Source organism: Thamnophis sirtalis, unplaced genomic scaffold (assembly GCF_051295495.1).
Source record: "Thamnophis sirtalis isolate CommonGarterSnake01/CBP01778 unplaced genomic scaffold, rThaSir2_p1.2 scaffold_1, whole genome shotgun sequence".
NCBI lineage: Eukaryota > Metazoa > Chordata > Lepidosauria > Squamata > Natricidae > Thamnophis > Thamnophis sirtalis.
In genome coordinates, this window is record NW_028261381.1 from 138,461,816 (window position 1) to 138,477,954 (window position 16,139).

A 16,139-nucleotide genomic window follows, 5' to 3' on the forward strand; every position below is an offset into this window, starting at 1 on the left:
CTCCTGCAAGATTTTCCCTACAATAAGCCTGTGAGGTGCCTGAGAGACTCACTAACCCAAATTTATAAAGTGAATTTCCATAGTTGAGAGTAGACTTGGTTTTATTATCCAAAGAAGGGGCATTGTTCTGTTTTAGGGTCAAGCCACTGCATCTGCTGAATCCCACTTGAACAGGACAGGACCCGTGGTAGGATTCAAATGTTTTAACTACTGGTTCTATGGGCATGGCTTGATGGGCGTAGAATTGCTTGGTGGCAGAGGAAGGATACTGTAAAATCTCCATTCCCACCCTACTCCAGGAGAAGGATACTGCAAAATCCACATTTCCTCCTGATCAGCTGGGACTTGGGAGGCAGAGAATAGATAGGATGGGCTCAGTCAGTGGTGGTATTTTCCAGTTGTCCGAACTACTCAAAAGTTCCTCTACTGGTTCTGCAGAACTGGTCAGAACATGCTGAATACCATCTCTGGATGGGATGGGACAGGATGGATTGTGATGGATTGGGACGGGGCAGGGTGGGATGGGATGGGACAGAACAGGACAGGACAGGACAGAATATAACAGAACAGAACAACAGGGTTGGAATGGACCTTTCTAGGTTTTATCGTGCAATTCCCTGCTCAGGTAGAAAACCCTATACAATTTCAGTTGAATTGTAATGTCCAATCTCTTCTTTAAAACTTCCAGTGTTGGAGCATCCCCAACATCTGGAGGCAAGTTGTTTCACTGATTAATTGTTCTAACCATAAGGAAATTTCTCTTTAGTTCTAAGTTGCTTGTCTCCTTTATTAGTTTTCATCCATTGCTTCTTGTCTTGCCTTTAGGTCCTTTGGAGAATAGGTTGACTCCCTCATCTTTGTGGCAGAAATATTTGGCAATCCCTTAAATATTGGAACACTGCTATCACGTCACTCCTAATCCTTGTTTTCATTAAACTAGACATCCCAATTCCAGCAACTGTTCTTTATATTAGTTGTTCACATAGATTCGTTTGAGGACACATTTCATCCCATTGCTGGTCTTCACCAGAAATGGTGAAGCCACCTTCTGCCACTACCTCCTCCACCATCACCTGCTACTGCCCCATGTTGAAGACCCAGCCAATGTATCCGTTGCCAGGCCTACTGGTGCCACCACTACCCCCTCCTAGGGTGCCTGAACCAGCGCCGGATCCTCCCTGCTCCCAACAAGAGTAAAACAATTTCTTCATGGTCCCCAAAGTGCCAACCTGCCTACCCCCCAGCTTATTCTTCCTCTTCTTCAGCTAGAGGGGTGTCAGGCTTCCTTCCAGTACAGACACCAAGGGAGGAGGGAGAGAGAAGGTCAAATGGGCAAGAATGTCAACATCTAAAGCATTTCCATGATTACTATCAACTTGAAAAGAGGGGAAAATGCCATGCATATGTTTGCCAGAGTAAAAAGTCTCATATTTCTGTAACTGGGAAGTGAATGCGCATGTCCACAACCCTGCTGTAATGTCCTGTTGGAGAATGTGATTGATGACTTCAGGATGAGGGGAGGAAACATGGGGGTAAAGTTCAGATGCCATTAAGTGGGATTTAGTTTCGGCTCCACAGAAGTCCGCGCCAAAATGTTAGTCCTAATAAATGAATGGGGTTTTTTGAACTTTGTCTCAAGACTTGTAAATTAATTAGGTCAGTTCTTGGAAACTTCACAAAGAACTCCCTCCCAGGTGAAGGAGGCAATGAAATGAATGACTGAGGAGGGGGGAGGCAAGCTCTTCGGCTTCCCCCTCCATAAAGGGCAGGAGGGTTTCGCTCTCCTCATCCAGAATGGCAGAGCCCGGCTGCGATTCACTCTCAGACCTGGGCGGGCCACAGTGTTACCATCGCAGCTTCTGCTGCAGGTGCTGTGGCGGCCTTACAGTATCGCTACATAATAGCAGCAACTGGAGCTGGAAGAAGAGGAAGAGGCAGTGGTGGCAGGTGAGGAGCGAGGAGCGGTGGAGGCAGCCAAGAGCCGCAAGTGAGAAGACCATACCGAGCAGTTGCTGCCATTTCCCATCTCCATATGTTTTATATATCTCCATATACATTTTATCTCTGTATATCTCTGTATGTTTTAGCCTCCAGTCCCCTAACCAGCTTTGTTGCTGTTCTAGAGTCTCAACATCTTTTTTTACATTGTGGCGATCAAAACTGAATGCAAAACTGAATACTGAATACTTGCAGTATTCCAAGTGTGGCCTTACCAAGGCATTATGGAGTGGTATTAACACTTCATGTGATCTTGATTCTATCCCTCTGTTAATTCAGCCTAGAACTGTGTTGGCTTTTTTTGGCAGCTGCTGCACCTTTTATACCTCTCTGAATTTTAAAAGCTAATTTGTCAATTAAAAGGAAAAGTATATTAGGAAAATGCTGCACAATATAGATAGATAGATAGATAGATAGATAGATAGATAGATAGATAGATAGATAGATAGATAGATAGATAGATAGATATAGATATAGATATAGATATAGATATTTATACAAAATAATCTGCAAAATGTGTTGTGTTAAAATTTGTGAAAGGTGAATACATATAATATGACAAATATTTGCATAGTAGGAGAAACATGCAATACATATTTTAATTATTATTTACATAACTGCCCAACTCACACATAGGTGAATCCAGGTGGCTTAAAAAAAATTAATTTGTTTTTACAATATTATCAAACTGGTATGATAAAGGATTAATTGCAATCATGAATAGATAACTGAAAAATTGAGGAAAATCAAATAAGTAAATTGGCCATCTTTTCTTGATTATATTGGGACTGCTCTGTTTTATCTTGTATTTCAGACAGCAAAAGGGCAATTTTGTAGTCTGATGTTTTCAGGCTGCTAACATGGTGGGATTTAGAATTTCTTAATCAATTTCAGTCTATCTGGATATTTTATAGTTATGGAACAGATAAGACTATATAATATGGTTTTCCATTCATGCATGTCATAAAGATGTACTCAGATAAAAATTATCTCCTGTAATAATTTTGTTAATTCTACCAGATAAAAATGACAAGAAAATTATCAACTGTTAGTGCTTAAGAAATAATTTTTTCTGCTTTGTTCATTGCTTTGCTAACATACCTTATAATAGATAATATATATATATTGAATATATTGAAATTCTGTTTGAATATTACAATCATTTTCATAGATATGAAAATTAGAAAAGCCAATTTGTACATTTGTAGCACTGATCCGTAGAATCCTATTGGCACAAGACTTTGTGTCAGGGGTAAAATCAACTTACCTTCGCTACTGGTTCGCAAATGTGAGAGCGTGCATACACTCACCTCGCTCTCACGTTCCACCTCCGCACAGGCGCAGGATCTTCTGTGCATGCGCAGAGCATCAAAAACAGGGCGTGATGACATCTGGGCAGGTGGGTGGAATGTCCTGCTGCAACTGCTACCGGTTTGCTTGAACCGGATAGAACTGGCTGAATAGCACCACTGCTTTGTGTGCTTGATGAGGATCAGGTTACTTTCTTCTTTCTCCTCCTCCTCCTCCTCCTCCTCTACCACCACCACCACCATCACCACCACCACCATCACCACCCTTCTACTATGAAATAATAGACTTGGGTGAAAGTTCCCAAAGGATGGGAGGGGGCAGTCTCTACAACTTTCTCTAGGCGCCTCTTCAATTTAATTTTGATAAAGGGCAAAGCTGTGTTCAATCTGGCCTCTCTCCCCCGCTGCTGCCCTCTGATATTGCAGAGGCCACTATTGAAGTAAGACTTAGCAACCAGTTTGATTGCAATACCCCTTCCAGGCCAGCCCTGCTGTGGCCAGAAAGGTTGTTAGCTCTACCAATTAGAAGGCGGTAGTGCAAACAATCGCTATCAAAAAGAGAGTGAGAGAGAAAACCAAATCATTTTATCAGAAATCATATAATATTAATTATCCCTTCATTTGATATTTCAAAAGATCTTCTCATGAACTGAAACTTTGATGTTTACTAGTCTAATTATTTTAATCATTTCATCTCAGGATAAGCCCTGTAGATATCAGGGTGTATTGAAACCCTGAGAAAGGATATTACTCACAAGCTAATCTTGTTCTTTCTGCACTAAAACTGTGAGGCTTAAACATCAGCCAAATGAAAACATGCGTTGTATAAGCTTAGCTGATCCAACCGATTCTTTTCCTTGCTGTATTTCAACAGTTTTGTTTTGTTTTAAATCCCCCCCTCCCTAAGGAGTGTAATTCAAGGCAATCACAAGATGTTCAATCTCTCCCGCTGTTTTTTCTGCTGCTACTTGTTCCTTTTCCTTGTTATTCTGAATTGAATCTCCACATAGCCATGTGTATCTTTGCCTGCTTTCTTGCCTTCTTCAAACCCATGGGCTGCCTTCCAGTTTGATGAATACAAACTGTTTGATTTGGGAAATGCCCACGCCTGTGAAAGCATTTTGCATCTCTGAAGAGTTCAGATCCATTTGCTCCTCTTCCTTCTTTTTTCCAGGCAGGCAACACAGAAGCTGTATAAATAGCCAAGTCTGTGCTACCTCCAGTTTGAGATAATCCAAGCATCTCAGAAGCAAGACATACAGCAGGCAGAGCATCGAGCAGCTTCCAAAATGAAAGATGATGTATATTTCAGACTCAATCTCCTGAGCAATCTTGGGAAGCTTGGATGGATTACAATAATACTTCAGCAAGGCTGCTGATATCCATAAAGAGCTGTCACTAACCAGGCTGGATAAGCACTGGAGAGAATGTTATTCTTTCCACATCAGATTAATTTGAAGAGCTGATATCCTGGAAAGGATAAGACCTGAACATTCTGATGGATTAAACTTTTAAAACGCTTTGTTAGTGGAATGGGTGAGTGTTAAGGCTTCTTTTAATTTGCAAGAGGAAAAAGGCATGATATTCACTCTTAACAATCCACTATGATAACACTTTGGTAATTATTTCTGAATAGATTACTGTTGCCAGAGAGGTAGTTTTTTGCTATTATATCTTAGCCATGCTAAGCAAAGGTGTTATTAAGCTGAATAAGTTTGGATACTAGGTTATTAGACTGAGATAAATAAATTAATAAAATAATTTATTTTATTCTGAAATAAATCTTACTTGATGTGTACCTGTTTTTAGGTAAAAATACATGCGCTGAGCTGCATGATTCCAAATGTATATTTTCATTTTCTTTCTCAACCTTTGTTATACCAAAGCTTTTACGTCACTGGGTTTTCACACAAATCAGAATTCCATTCATTTCAACATTCCATTATTTTGAATGTTGACAAGGGGAATGGAAGCCCCAGATTAAAATGAAGTTTGTGAATGGGATTTATAGTTAATCTGTGTTACTTGATTCATCTCCGAAACTACTGAAAGACTAAAGGTCCATACTTTAAGAGTTCATACTTTTAAATAAAAAGATCATTAGACTTTTTTTGTTAATGAAGATTTTTTTTAAAAAAAACATGCACATATTGCTTTTAAAAGGTTGTATATACTGTAGTTTTGATCATGAGAGCTATTTTCAATATAAAAAAAGAATATTTGTATTTTAATTCAATTTTCATTTCAGTACCTTTTGTCATAAAATTATTATAAAACAAAGTTACTGTAGGCTGAAGATACCATTTTAAGACTGACTCCAGAGGAATGGCTAATAAGTAAGAGGCAATGTTGAAGATAAATGTTAACTGTATCATTATAAAATGGAAAACTATATTTGCTTATAAAAAGCAATATTTTTAAAATTAGCTTATATTTTAGTTATGAACTCTTATGAAATGTGAACACCAGCCTACCAACAGAGGAAAATTATAATTGAAGTGTGTGATTAGCTGTATGCTTAATTAACAGCAGATACAATATTACATTTTCTCCATTGGATAATGATTTAGCACCTCTGCTCATACATGTTTACAGTTCAAAAGTAACTTATGAGCAGTCAAAGAAAAGAGGTGAGATATTAAAACATAAAGATTTAAAAGAATTTAGAATGATAGAGAGAAATAAGAATCTAGAAGTGAAAGAGTGTCTTTGTTTGTATGGAGCAAATAAAAAAATATAATATTGCTCTTTATCAATATGACACTACAATATGAGAGTTCTGCAGGAATTTATTTGCTATTAGTTCATTTTCCTAATTAAATAAAAAAATATGAAAATGAAATTTGTTTAGTCCTCTCAATTTTCTAATGCATGTCGAACTCTAATCACATTTCCCTGGAAAAAAATCCATCGACAACCAGTGGAACATGTTTATTTTCAAGAGATGGTGCTTGAGGGAGTTGCATCACAGATTGAGCATGTTTACTCTGGCATACTCAGTGTGCTTTGGCTTGCAACTTTAGCATCCTTTCTGCAAACATTATTAAAAGAATTCATGCATGTGAGTTTATTAAAAATAGGGTTGAAAATGTAACTGAAAATGAAAATAGTTCCATAGAACAGACAAACCATTTAATGTTATTAACGAGAGTGGGTTCTTTAAAAGTAACCTTTAAAATTCAGTTTTCCACTCCTACTTCTAATGTACAGTCAAATAATTCCAAGTATTGAGATTAACTGCATTGAAAGTCTGGGTAAGATTATTTAGGATTATAAAGAGGGATGCAAAATATTTATCTCACAATCTCAGTTTTTACAATAATTTCTGATTTTGGTGGGGGGAGGGGCACTATATAAACTGATTTCTCAATTTGAAGCATAATTTCCTTTTAATTTTCTTGGAGGCTAATTCAATGCAGAAAAAAATGGCCCCAATTCTTTATAAAATGTTTCATCTGTACAAATTGCAGTGCATGGAAGCAGATTTTCCTCTTTATAATATGAAAGCAATAATGCCTACTAATACAAACAAGTGATAACAGACTCTTATAATACTAATTCAGTACAATGTGATCTTATCCTTTAGTAAACTGATATAATTTCCTCTTTGCTTTTTCTCTTAGGTATATGTGGTTAGATCAAATTTAATATGTGGCATTTATGTAACATATATAACTATTAGTTTGCTGAAGTTATTAAAACACGTTCATCTTTTCAAAGTGTAAATTGGCTTACGTTTAAAAGGATTTGAGGCAAACAATCACTCTTGAATTCAGGAAATTCACACCCTGCACGTCATGTCATTACATGATTATAAACAGGAGGATTATTGTTTCTGTCATGAGCTTCAGAAACAAAGAAAATACACCTGTCAAATTTAGAATAATTTGATCCACTTTGGAGGTTTCTATATTGTAATCCTGCAAATTCAACTAGATTATTCTTGCAGTTTTGCATGTCCTTTTTGTTATAAATAAATGGATGATGATGATGATGATGATGATGATGATGATGATGATGATGATAATGATGACGATGATACTACCATTTGGGTGGTCACTGTGATTGCATTTCAGCCCTATAACATAGTTCTTTCCCCTACCCCTAAAGTGGAGTACCATTAGTAGAGGAAAGTTCTGTGCATGTGGCAGGAAAGAGGGCATATAGCAGAATACTATATGGATACTTCTAATGGCAATGGACACCTTTGGACACCTCGAATGGCAATTAAGGATATGAGCATTTTAAAACCAAACTGATGAAAATATCATTTTTGCTTGTTTTGCCTCTGAGAGGCTGCTGTATAAAATCTAAGAAGAGACACCTATCACTTCAGCAAGTGATTTTTGAGCATAGTTTTTGTTTTGGGTGCTGCTTTAGGTAGCTGATTACAAATGTTCCATAGATTTTAGCTAGGCAGATTAATAAATCATTTGTTTAGGACACATCCCTCCACTCTGAAACCTCACCTGCAAATTTTAGGATATGATCTAAAGCCCTTTTCCTGGAGATGTTGTTGGAGAACTGATAGCAGAAACCATCTGCTTCCCTTGACTGATAAAGAAGAGTCCATCATAGAAATAACAGCTATCCAGTAAAAATTAAATACAGTGTTATATGGATATAAGTCCCAAACTGGATTGTCTTATGGTGCAAGCGGAATGGGATTAATCTATTTCCCCATGCATCAGTTCTAAATGGAAGCTCTGTCACTAAGAATTACTATTTATTGCTCGAAAGGAAACTAGAGGCATCATGTTAATTTTTAATGACTTTTCCCATTTTATGTAAATAGCAATTCTTTTGTAGGAATGAATTAGATCCAGCCATGGAAGTCTAGTTTCACCAATAAACAAATGGAGGCAATCAGTTTGTTTGTATAAAAAAAACGCTAGAGGAGAAAAAAACTGCATGCCATTCAGCTTATTAGGATAGTGAAGATATCTGGGATGATGTTGAACCAAGATTCAACTGTCAATCAAATCCGTTTTTGTACACAGAATGGAAGAGATAGCTCCATTTTGATACCCACATTGGAAGTGTGTTTTACATTAGCCATGAATTCACACAACATTAACTACATTGGTTAAGTTCATTGTTTTACTGATTATTTTAGTTTTAAAAAACAGAAATAAAACCAAGTATCTTGATAAAAAAAAACCAGCTTCACCATTACCACTATTTTTACTCACACTGACTCACAAAGCAGTAGAATAGTGTTCAAGCTACATATCCAGATGTAATTTTAATAGCAATTTAACATCCCAGGTCAGAAACAGGTTGTCATAAGTAGTACAGATAATGTGCTGAAACATTGAAGAAATAGAATGAAATACAAATTCGCAGAACCTGGATTGGTTGGTGAGCGGAAGGAGGAATTTTGAGAAGCTCTCAAAATTTCAGGTGCTTTTACAAGTCTTTATCTGAGCATCCTGAAACAATATTAAATTTGGTGGTTCAGTAAATGTCATTAAAACACAGTTGATTTAGATGATATTTTTTTTAAAAAATAGGTCAGAACTGCTTTGCAAATATTTCAGTTCAATCTACTCATCTGTCAATTGCAGTAAAATATATACAATTATTTGCTTTTTCCATAGTGTATATTACATTATAATATAATATATCATATTTTCATAGTTTATATTATAGTATAATGGATGGCTTGAGAGCGGAATTTCACAGATGATGTTGTATATCAGTAACTTCTTTCAAAAACTTCTGGTGTATCCAAGGTATCTCTACAACCAATCTCCTTTTTCCTAAATTGTTGGGAGACTGAGCTAAACTTTTTTTCAATAAAGCAGCCATTGTACAGGACATTACAATGTTAACTTGCTGAAAAGTACACAGTTTATCTATATATTTCCTACAGACAATAATTTTTAAACTATGGGGTAACTTTCTAGCTTCTTGTAAAGTTATCCTGCCCAGGTGTCAGGGTTCCAAATAGCATCCAAAACTAAATCAAAGTCCAAGGCTCAAAGTTCCAATCTATTAAGAGAGCCATGTTGGCACATTTTGGAAAACCCAAATATGAAAGTTTCCCGGTTTTCCCCACCTGGTTGAAAGTTCAAGATCTTGCCCCACACCCACAAGTCCATCACATGGTCCAATCTCCCACTGCCATGCTGGCAGTTCCACCCATCCAATTCTGGTCAGGTGCAGAGATGCAGAGACAAAGGATGACCTTGGCTTTCTAGAAAGAATTCTGTTATGGCTACATATTATGTGACTCTTTACAACCCCTCCCCCCATTTTTCCACAATAGAAAATGCATAGCAAAATAATAGAAAGTGTTTCAGGCCAAAGACCCAAAAGAAAAGATGACTGCAGGCCTGACACCAGGGTTGTTAATTGGTTTGACTTTAATTAGAAAAGTATAGAAGAGTTAAGATAATGCAAGAAATACTCTTGTCCATTGGTATCACAGTCTGGCTTTAAGTTAACATTGAATATTTTAATCATTTATTCACACTATATTTCACCCAGAAATACAGTATAATGGATACAATGACATTTTTAACTAGTGTTTTCTTGCAGGCAATTGTAGCCATTTGAAGTGCTAAAGCTAATTAGGGCCCAAAGTCTGCTTTGCCATTTCTCAGAAGTTTTCTTTTTTTTAAAAAGTCCCTTTTTTGGCCTTATTTTCAAAGAAAATCAGAAATTCTTTTTCTTTTACCAGCATTTGTAAACTTATTTTACCATGCTATTGGTGTTCCACATTATTCTGCTACCATAGAGCTTCTCTGGCTGTCCTCAATACTCAGCTTGGAAAAAAATTCCAGTGAATTGGGAGAAAGCAGGGAGGATGCAAATTGCTGGAAAGATTATTATATAATGAAAGAGACACCATTCAGACCCACCTATGAGTCACCAAGCATTGAAGTAAGTCCAAGATCACTCTCCACTGAGAAAATTTCACAGAGAAAATTTCAAGAACAAATCAAACTGAATGAGATCTGATGGGGGAAAATGCAGGTTTATTATTTTCTGTCTAGTACTAGAGAAGTCTCTTTCCACTTTATGGCTTAATCATCTGCAAACTTCTTTGATTCTCCTTTTCTCTGGAATCCTTTCTCAGCTTTTTTTTTCCCATGTCAGACTTGCATTTGATTTTATTCTCATAAATCTGTTCTGCTGAGGTAGCACCCACTTTGTATATTTATATGTACTTAGAGATGTAAAGTATTCTATGACAAATACTTTTTGAAAATATGCAGGAATTCTCATCAGAGCAGAGGGTTTCAATGCAAATTTCAGCGAAAGCATATCTGGCAACAAATCTGGTTTTATTGCTACATCATCAATGAAGAACAAATATGACTCTCCCATCACAGTTTAATTTTAAAAATATATTATTTCCAAGTCCTCAAGTTTATCATTTGATAAAAATCCAATATTTCTCTTCCTTAATTCATCTAGCTGATTTTCTTTTTAACGTATTTTTTTAAAAAAACTATCACTTAATTCTCTATTACAATAAAATCAGTCATTATTTCATATCTGGAGAAAGTTTTCTGCTTGTGCTAAAAAATTCAGTTAAGAGTGAATCTTAGTTAAGCCAAGCAGCCTTTAATATTTGGAAAAATTGGCCTATGTTTTGATGATTTGCTATTATCAGTTCTAGAAGGCATGGACATAACCAATAATACAATGAAGAATCTTATAATGGGAAACAATCATACAGCCTTATAGGTTGCTAAATCCATCTCTTTGTTCAATAAAAGAATCTACTAAATCATCCCCAGCCACCATTTGAAAGCTTCTAAATAGGATATCCATCACATAACAGCATGATTGTTAGGAAATTCTTTTTAATGTTTAGCCTTTCTTTTAAATTTAATCTATTGATCTTTTCCCCTAGAAAAACAGTTTTCCTCTTTTCTGGAGCAATTATTTAGTCATTAAACTGAAAAATCTTCCTCTGTGGTCTTCTTTTTAGTCAAACATGCACAATTCTGTTGATGATCCTTCATAGGACTTCTCCCCCTGATTATCCTAATTCTTTAAATGTGCTCCACAAATTTTCCTTTTTAACTGTGGTCCCAAGAACCGAACACAATATTTCAAGTGCAACTGAGGTACCAAATTTTTGTTCATATACTGCTAATGGTCCACTGGGATGTCTATATTCTTCTCATATTTACTCATGCCAAACCTGAACCTGTGCATTTGATTTTCCCAACCATGATGTAGCTCTTTATATTTGTTATAGTTAAACATCATCCTGTGGTATTTGAACTGACTGTCAATGTCATTTTGAATTATGCTTTGATTCGCTAAGATGTTAGACAACCTCCTTAGTTTAGTGCCAATTTAACACAAATTCCACTCCATTCAGTAAGCCATTTATAAAAATCAGAATTGATTTAACCACACATAAGAATTTCTTAAAAGAAGGCATCAAAATTTTGGTAGAAATATCATTAGGAGATTAAGATCTAAACAACACAATCTAGATGGTAGGGAAATGGCTAATTGAACTGATTAGAATTAAAGGCTGGCTGAATAGTAGTCGGAAAGGAAATTTTTAGAAGATGATTTTTGATATGTGCTTGGTTCTGGATGAATCTATATTTTCTCCTGAAATATCTGATTCACAATTTGAAGATAAAGCTTGGTCTGATTTTAAAAGTCTAAGAGATGCCATGGTATAAAACCATTTCCATTTTTTGAGACTGGCTCTTCAGTTATAACTACATTCCAAGAAAGAGATAGCCTGGAGATATTTATTTTGCACAGTGATGATAATTCAAATCTTCGTGCAATATTAGATACTGTAATTCCCATACATTGTATATGGGGCTATTTTTGAAAGCTATGTTAAAACACAGCAATGTCTTTCAAGGTTTGTGTGATTCTAAAAATGATGCTGTTGTATCAAAACATTGCTAAAGGACTACATTTGTACCCTTCTGTGCTTCAAAGCACCTTTTTAGGGACATGAAAAGCACCTTTTTAGGGGCACGAATACAAAGCAACTCACAAATTCCATTGCTTATTTTCATTTATATCCTGTTCCTGTCCTTTTTTTTAATGAGAATCCAATATTCCCTAAAGGGGCTTTCCCTTCATTTTATCTCAACCCCAAGAGACACTTTGAGCTTAGAGAGAGATTGCAGCTCTGTTTTTGAATAAAAAAATTGTCACATTTGTGAGAAGGTATTTAGGTATTCTTTTATATACTGCAGTGTGTGGTATTTTTACAAACACAGATTCTGAGTCAGGGATACAGAGTGTGGGGGTAAGCTGAGAAGTTATTTTTATAAAGGACTGCAAAATAGGCAGTCAAATTCAATCTATAAAAAAAGAAACATCTTGAATTGAAATTAAGACTGCAATATGTGGATGAAAACAAAACTGGATTCCTCCCCCCAGTCTCTCCCTCCTCCCATACCATATAAGACTCCTGCTAAAATAGAACAGCAGAAATGTAGAAAATGCAGAAAACATTTTGCTGAAACATCAGTTCTGAGTCGAAGGCTAAAGGATGCTTAGTGTCAGTGTTTCCCAATAGAATTGGCTCCAGTTTGTCAGTGAGGGCCCTGGATAAAATGCCTCCTTTGATTGGTTCCTAAAATTGTGAGACCTGTTGGCTTGCCTGGCAACCAGAATATTAAAACACTGTCACAAAGCAGCACTGTAGCCTTTTCCTGGAAAGCCTGCAGGTGCCATTTTAATTACCTTCCAAAGCATTGTGGGAAAATAAACGTTCCTCCTCCAAAGATTCACTGGGGGAGAGTCATTAAAATAGTGACTTAAAGTTGTTTGGCGCAAAGGAAGTGCCAGCTTGTTTATTATTATAAATAAATACAAGTATTTTTCAGGGTTCTAGGAATTGTCACCTTTATACTGTTGGCGATTGAAGTGTTCTGCAGCGTGGGAATGTTCCTGAAAGTATGAGAATATGATCTCATGACTAATTACTGAGGCAGGATTTATGAGTATAACAAGTTATTTATTTGAGGGAACACATTATAGGCAAAGTCCAGAGGCTAGGTAACTACAGCCTATCAGGAAGAAAAATCAACACCATGTGCCCCATTTGCTTAAGAAGTTAAGGTTAAAAAGAAGTGACAATCTGCTAGACCAGGGGTGTCAAACTCAAGGCCTGGGGGCCGGATTCAGCCTGTGGGGGTGCTTAAACCTGGCCCAGGGTGCCACCCTGGAAACAGTGAAGGACCAACCCACAGTGCCTCTGCCAGCGATAACAGGCTCCCGAGCTGTATTTTCAGCTATGATGGCCTCCTGCAACCTCTGCAAGTGAGAGCGGAGCTCAGGAAGGCTGCACACGGCCCTCCTGAGCTTTGTTTTCACTGGCAGAGGGTTGCAGGAGGCCATTGCAGGTGAAAGCAGAGCTCGGGAGCCCGATTTTGCTGGCAGAGTGCTCAGGCCACCACAGGAACCAACACAAGAGACATTGAGCTGGCCATGCCCCTCCTGGCCACACACCCTGAGGTCAAACACTCAATGAAGGCCGCATCCCTGTTGGCACAGTTAGCACAGTTTGACACCCCTGTGCTAGACAAAGAACAAGAACAAAGGATAAATACTTAACTCTGAACATAATTTCTCCTTCCCCCTTGTATTTAGAAGGATACAAGATACTGGATACAGGATACAAGATACTGAAGTATCAGTATCATTGGCTCAACACCTCCATCATATCCACGATTTCCCTAGATTATACAATTCAGTTTCCATAAATCCCAGATAGTAGCTAGTTTAAGTTCACAGCAAGGCACAGCACATTCTAAATTCATATGCAATTGAGGGAGATGTGTGACAAATGCTAATTACCGAGCTTTTCAGCTTAGTCTGCCATACAAATACAGCACAAATGCACCCAATGAAGGTATAGTTGAACAGAAAAAAGGGCAGTTGCAGGCAGAAAGCAATCTAAAGTTCAAGTGTCAGTGAATTATACAAGAAATGAGGAAGGGAAAAGAAAATGAGGAAAAGTCCTACACATCCCCAGCTAAAGGCTTTATACCAGATATTGTAGAGAACCGCAGTAATGTTAGGCAGTATTCATTTAGATAAAATATGAGTCCCATTCTAGCTAGAAGCAAGTTCTTCTATTGCTTTTATAAAGGAAGTGGGATCATAATGAAATATGAGCCACAATTAAAAGTTTCAGATGAAGTATATCCAACCTACTACTAATATGAGTAGTTTTTCTTTACTTTTTAAAGAGGACACTTCTTAATATTTTAAATGATCCATTTCTGGAGAGAAGAGCAGGCTCCATTTTTAAGGACAAGAGCAAATAGAGCACTAGAGGTTGAGACCTTCCCTCTGTGATTGTAATCCTGACCCAGTTTACCATTTAAATAATGGGTTGCTATCGACAAATGATGTAGTGAGTTACAGAGGGGAATGCACATTTCTGTGCTTAAAATGCCCACTATGTATTTGCCCTTGCAAATTTTATACTGTGTTTTCCCCCTCTGACCTATCCATCTGCACATGTTTTCTGAAACTCTTGTGTTGCTGGCTAATTTAGAATTTGCAGTATGGATACCAAGGCTGGAGAATATTAAAGGAAGTGTCAGGATTGAAACAAACAGCTTCATGTTTATTGAAATTGCCCTCAACCTACCAGGGGTGAGGTCTGGCTTCTGTTACTGCCGGTTCACTCAGGGATGTGCTTCAGGTGCGCCCGCATGTGCGGTAGTTAAAAAAACAAGATAGCGGCACTTACAGTGCTGCTGATAGAACCGGTTTGGGGGCATGGCTGGGCAAGTTACTACCTATTCAGCCGAACCAGTCTGAACCAGTAGGAACCCACCTCTGCCACCCACTTACAGTACAGGTACAGTACTAGTCTCCCACAATGAGCCCAAATGGTGGGCCTCAGGATTTAACTGATGAAGGGGTTGATTTCACTGGGCAAATTTTATAGTCCTGCCACCTCTTTCTCCCCCTCTAAATCTTGTTTTGTTCAGACAGCAGAAAGAGAAGGTTATATATTAATGAGAATTAAGTATCTAGTAGGTGCTGAACACTTTGTACAATAAAAAAGGGAAACAATTACAGGATCTGGGATTGGAACAAAAATGTTATTTCACAACTTGAGAGAATAAATGGGAAGAGTCAGCTTGATTAAACAGCCTCAAAATACAGGTTAATTACAGGATACCATATCTACATCTATAAGGATGGGGTTCTAACTGTAAAATTAGAATCAACTATATGGAAACTGATGAATACCGAAGAACTTCAGTTGAATGACAGCAGCCTTACTATTTGTCTAACCCCACAAGGGCTTCTTAGCTCTGCCTACTGCAGGGATAATTAGATGCAAGGGGATTGGGTATGCATGTATTAAGTTCTGTGAATGTCAAAATTCTTTCATTCTTAAGACAGGCATAGATATATACAGACAGCAGGCAGAAAGGGGATTAACATTAATACATCTTCACCAACTTCACCAAAGATCAGAGAAAGAAACCTCTCTTATACACTTGGTATCTTCCTCTTCTTGGAGATATTCTGACTGTGGTGAAATTAAGTGTTCAGCAACCACAATCAGTTAACAAGCTCTGCAAAAAGATCTGGGAAAGTCAAAGTTACTACCGTGTTTCCCCGAAAATAAGACAGAGTCTTACTTTCTTTTGACCTCCGAATTAAGCACTTGGCCTTATTTTCGGGGAGGTCTTATTATTTTCAAAGTGCAGGAGGTGGTGAGTGTGGTCACTTCATGGCTGCTGTTGCGGTGTTGCAATATTTTCATGGAGGGCTTATTTTTGTGGGAGGGCTTATTTCAGCACATGCGCTCAAAAGCTCAATTGGGCTTATTATTCAGGAAAGTCTATTTTCATGGAA

The 16,139-nt window shown here is 37.4% G+C and overlaps 1 protein-coding gene across 2 annotated transcripts in view; it reads left to right on the forward strand.

Moving 5' to 3' along the window:
* The first annotated feature begins 4,492 nt into the window (after positions 1-4,492).
* The window catches only part of TUNAR (transmembrane neural differentiation associated intracellular calcium regulator), a 47,927-nt gene continuing 36,280 nt past the window's right edge, over positions 4,493-16,139 (forward strand). For both annotated transcript variants that reach the window (XM_087726078.1, XM_087726073.1), the window contains exon 1: positions 4,493-4,844. The gene's annotated coding sequence lies outside the window, so the exon portion shown is untranslated. The remainder of the gene's footprint in view (positions 4,845-16,139) is intronic.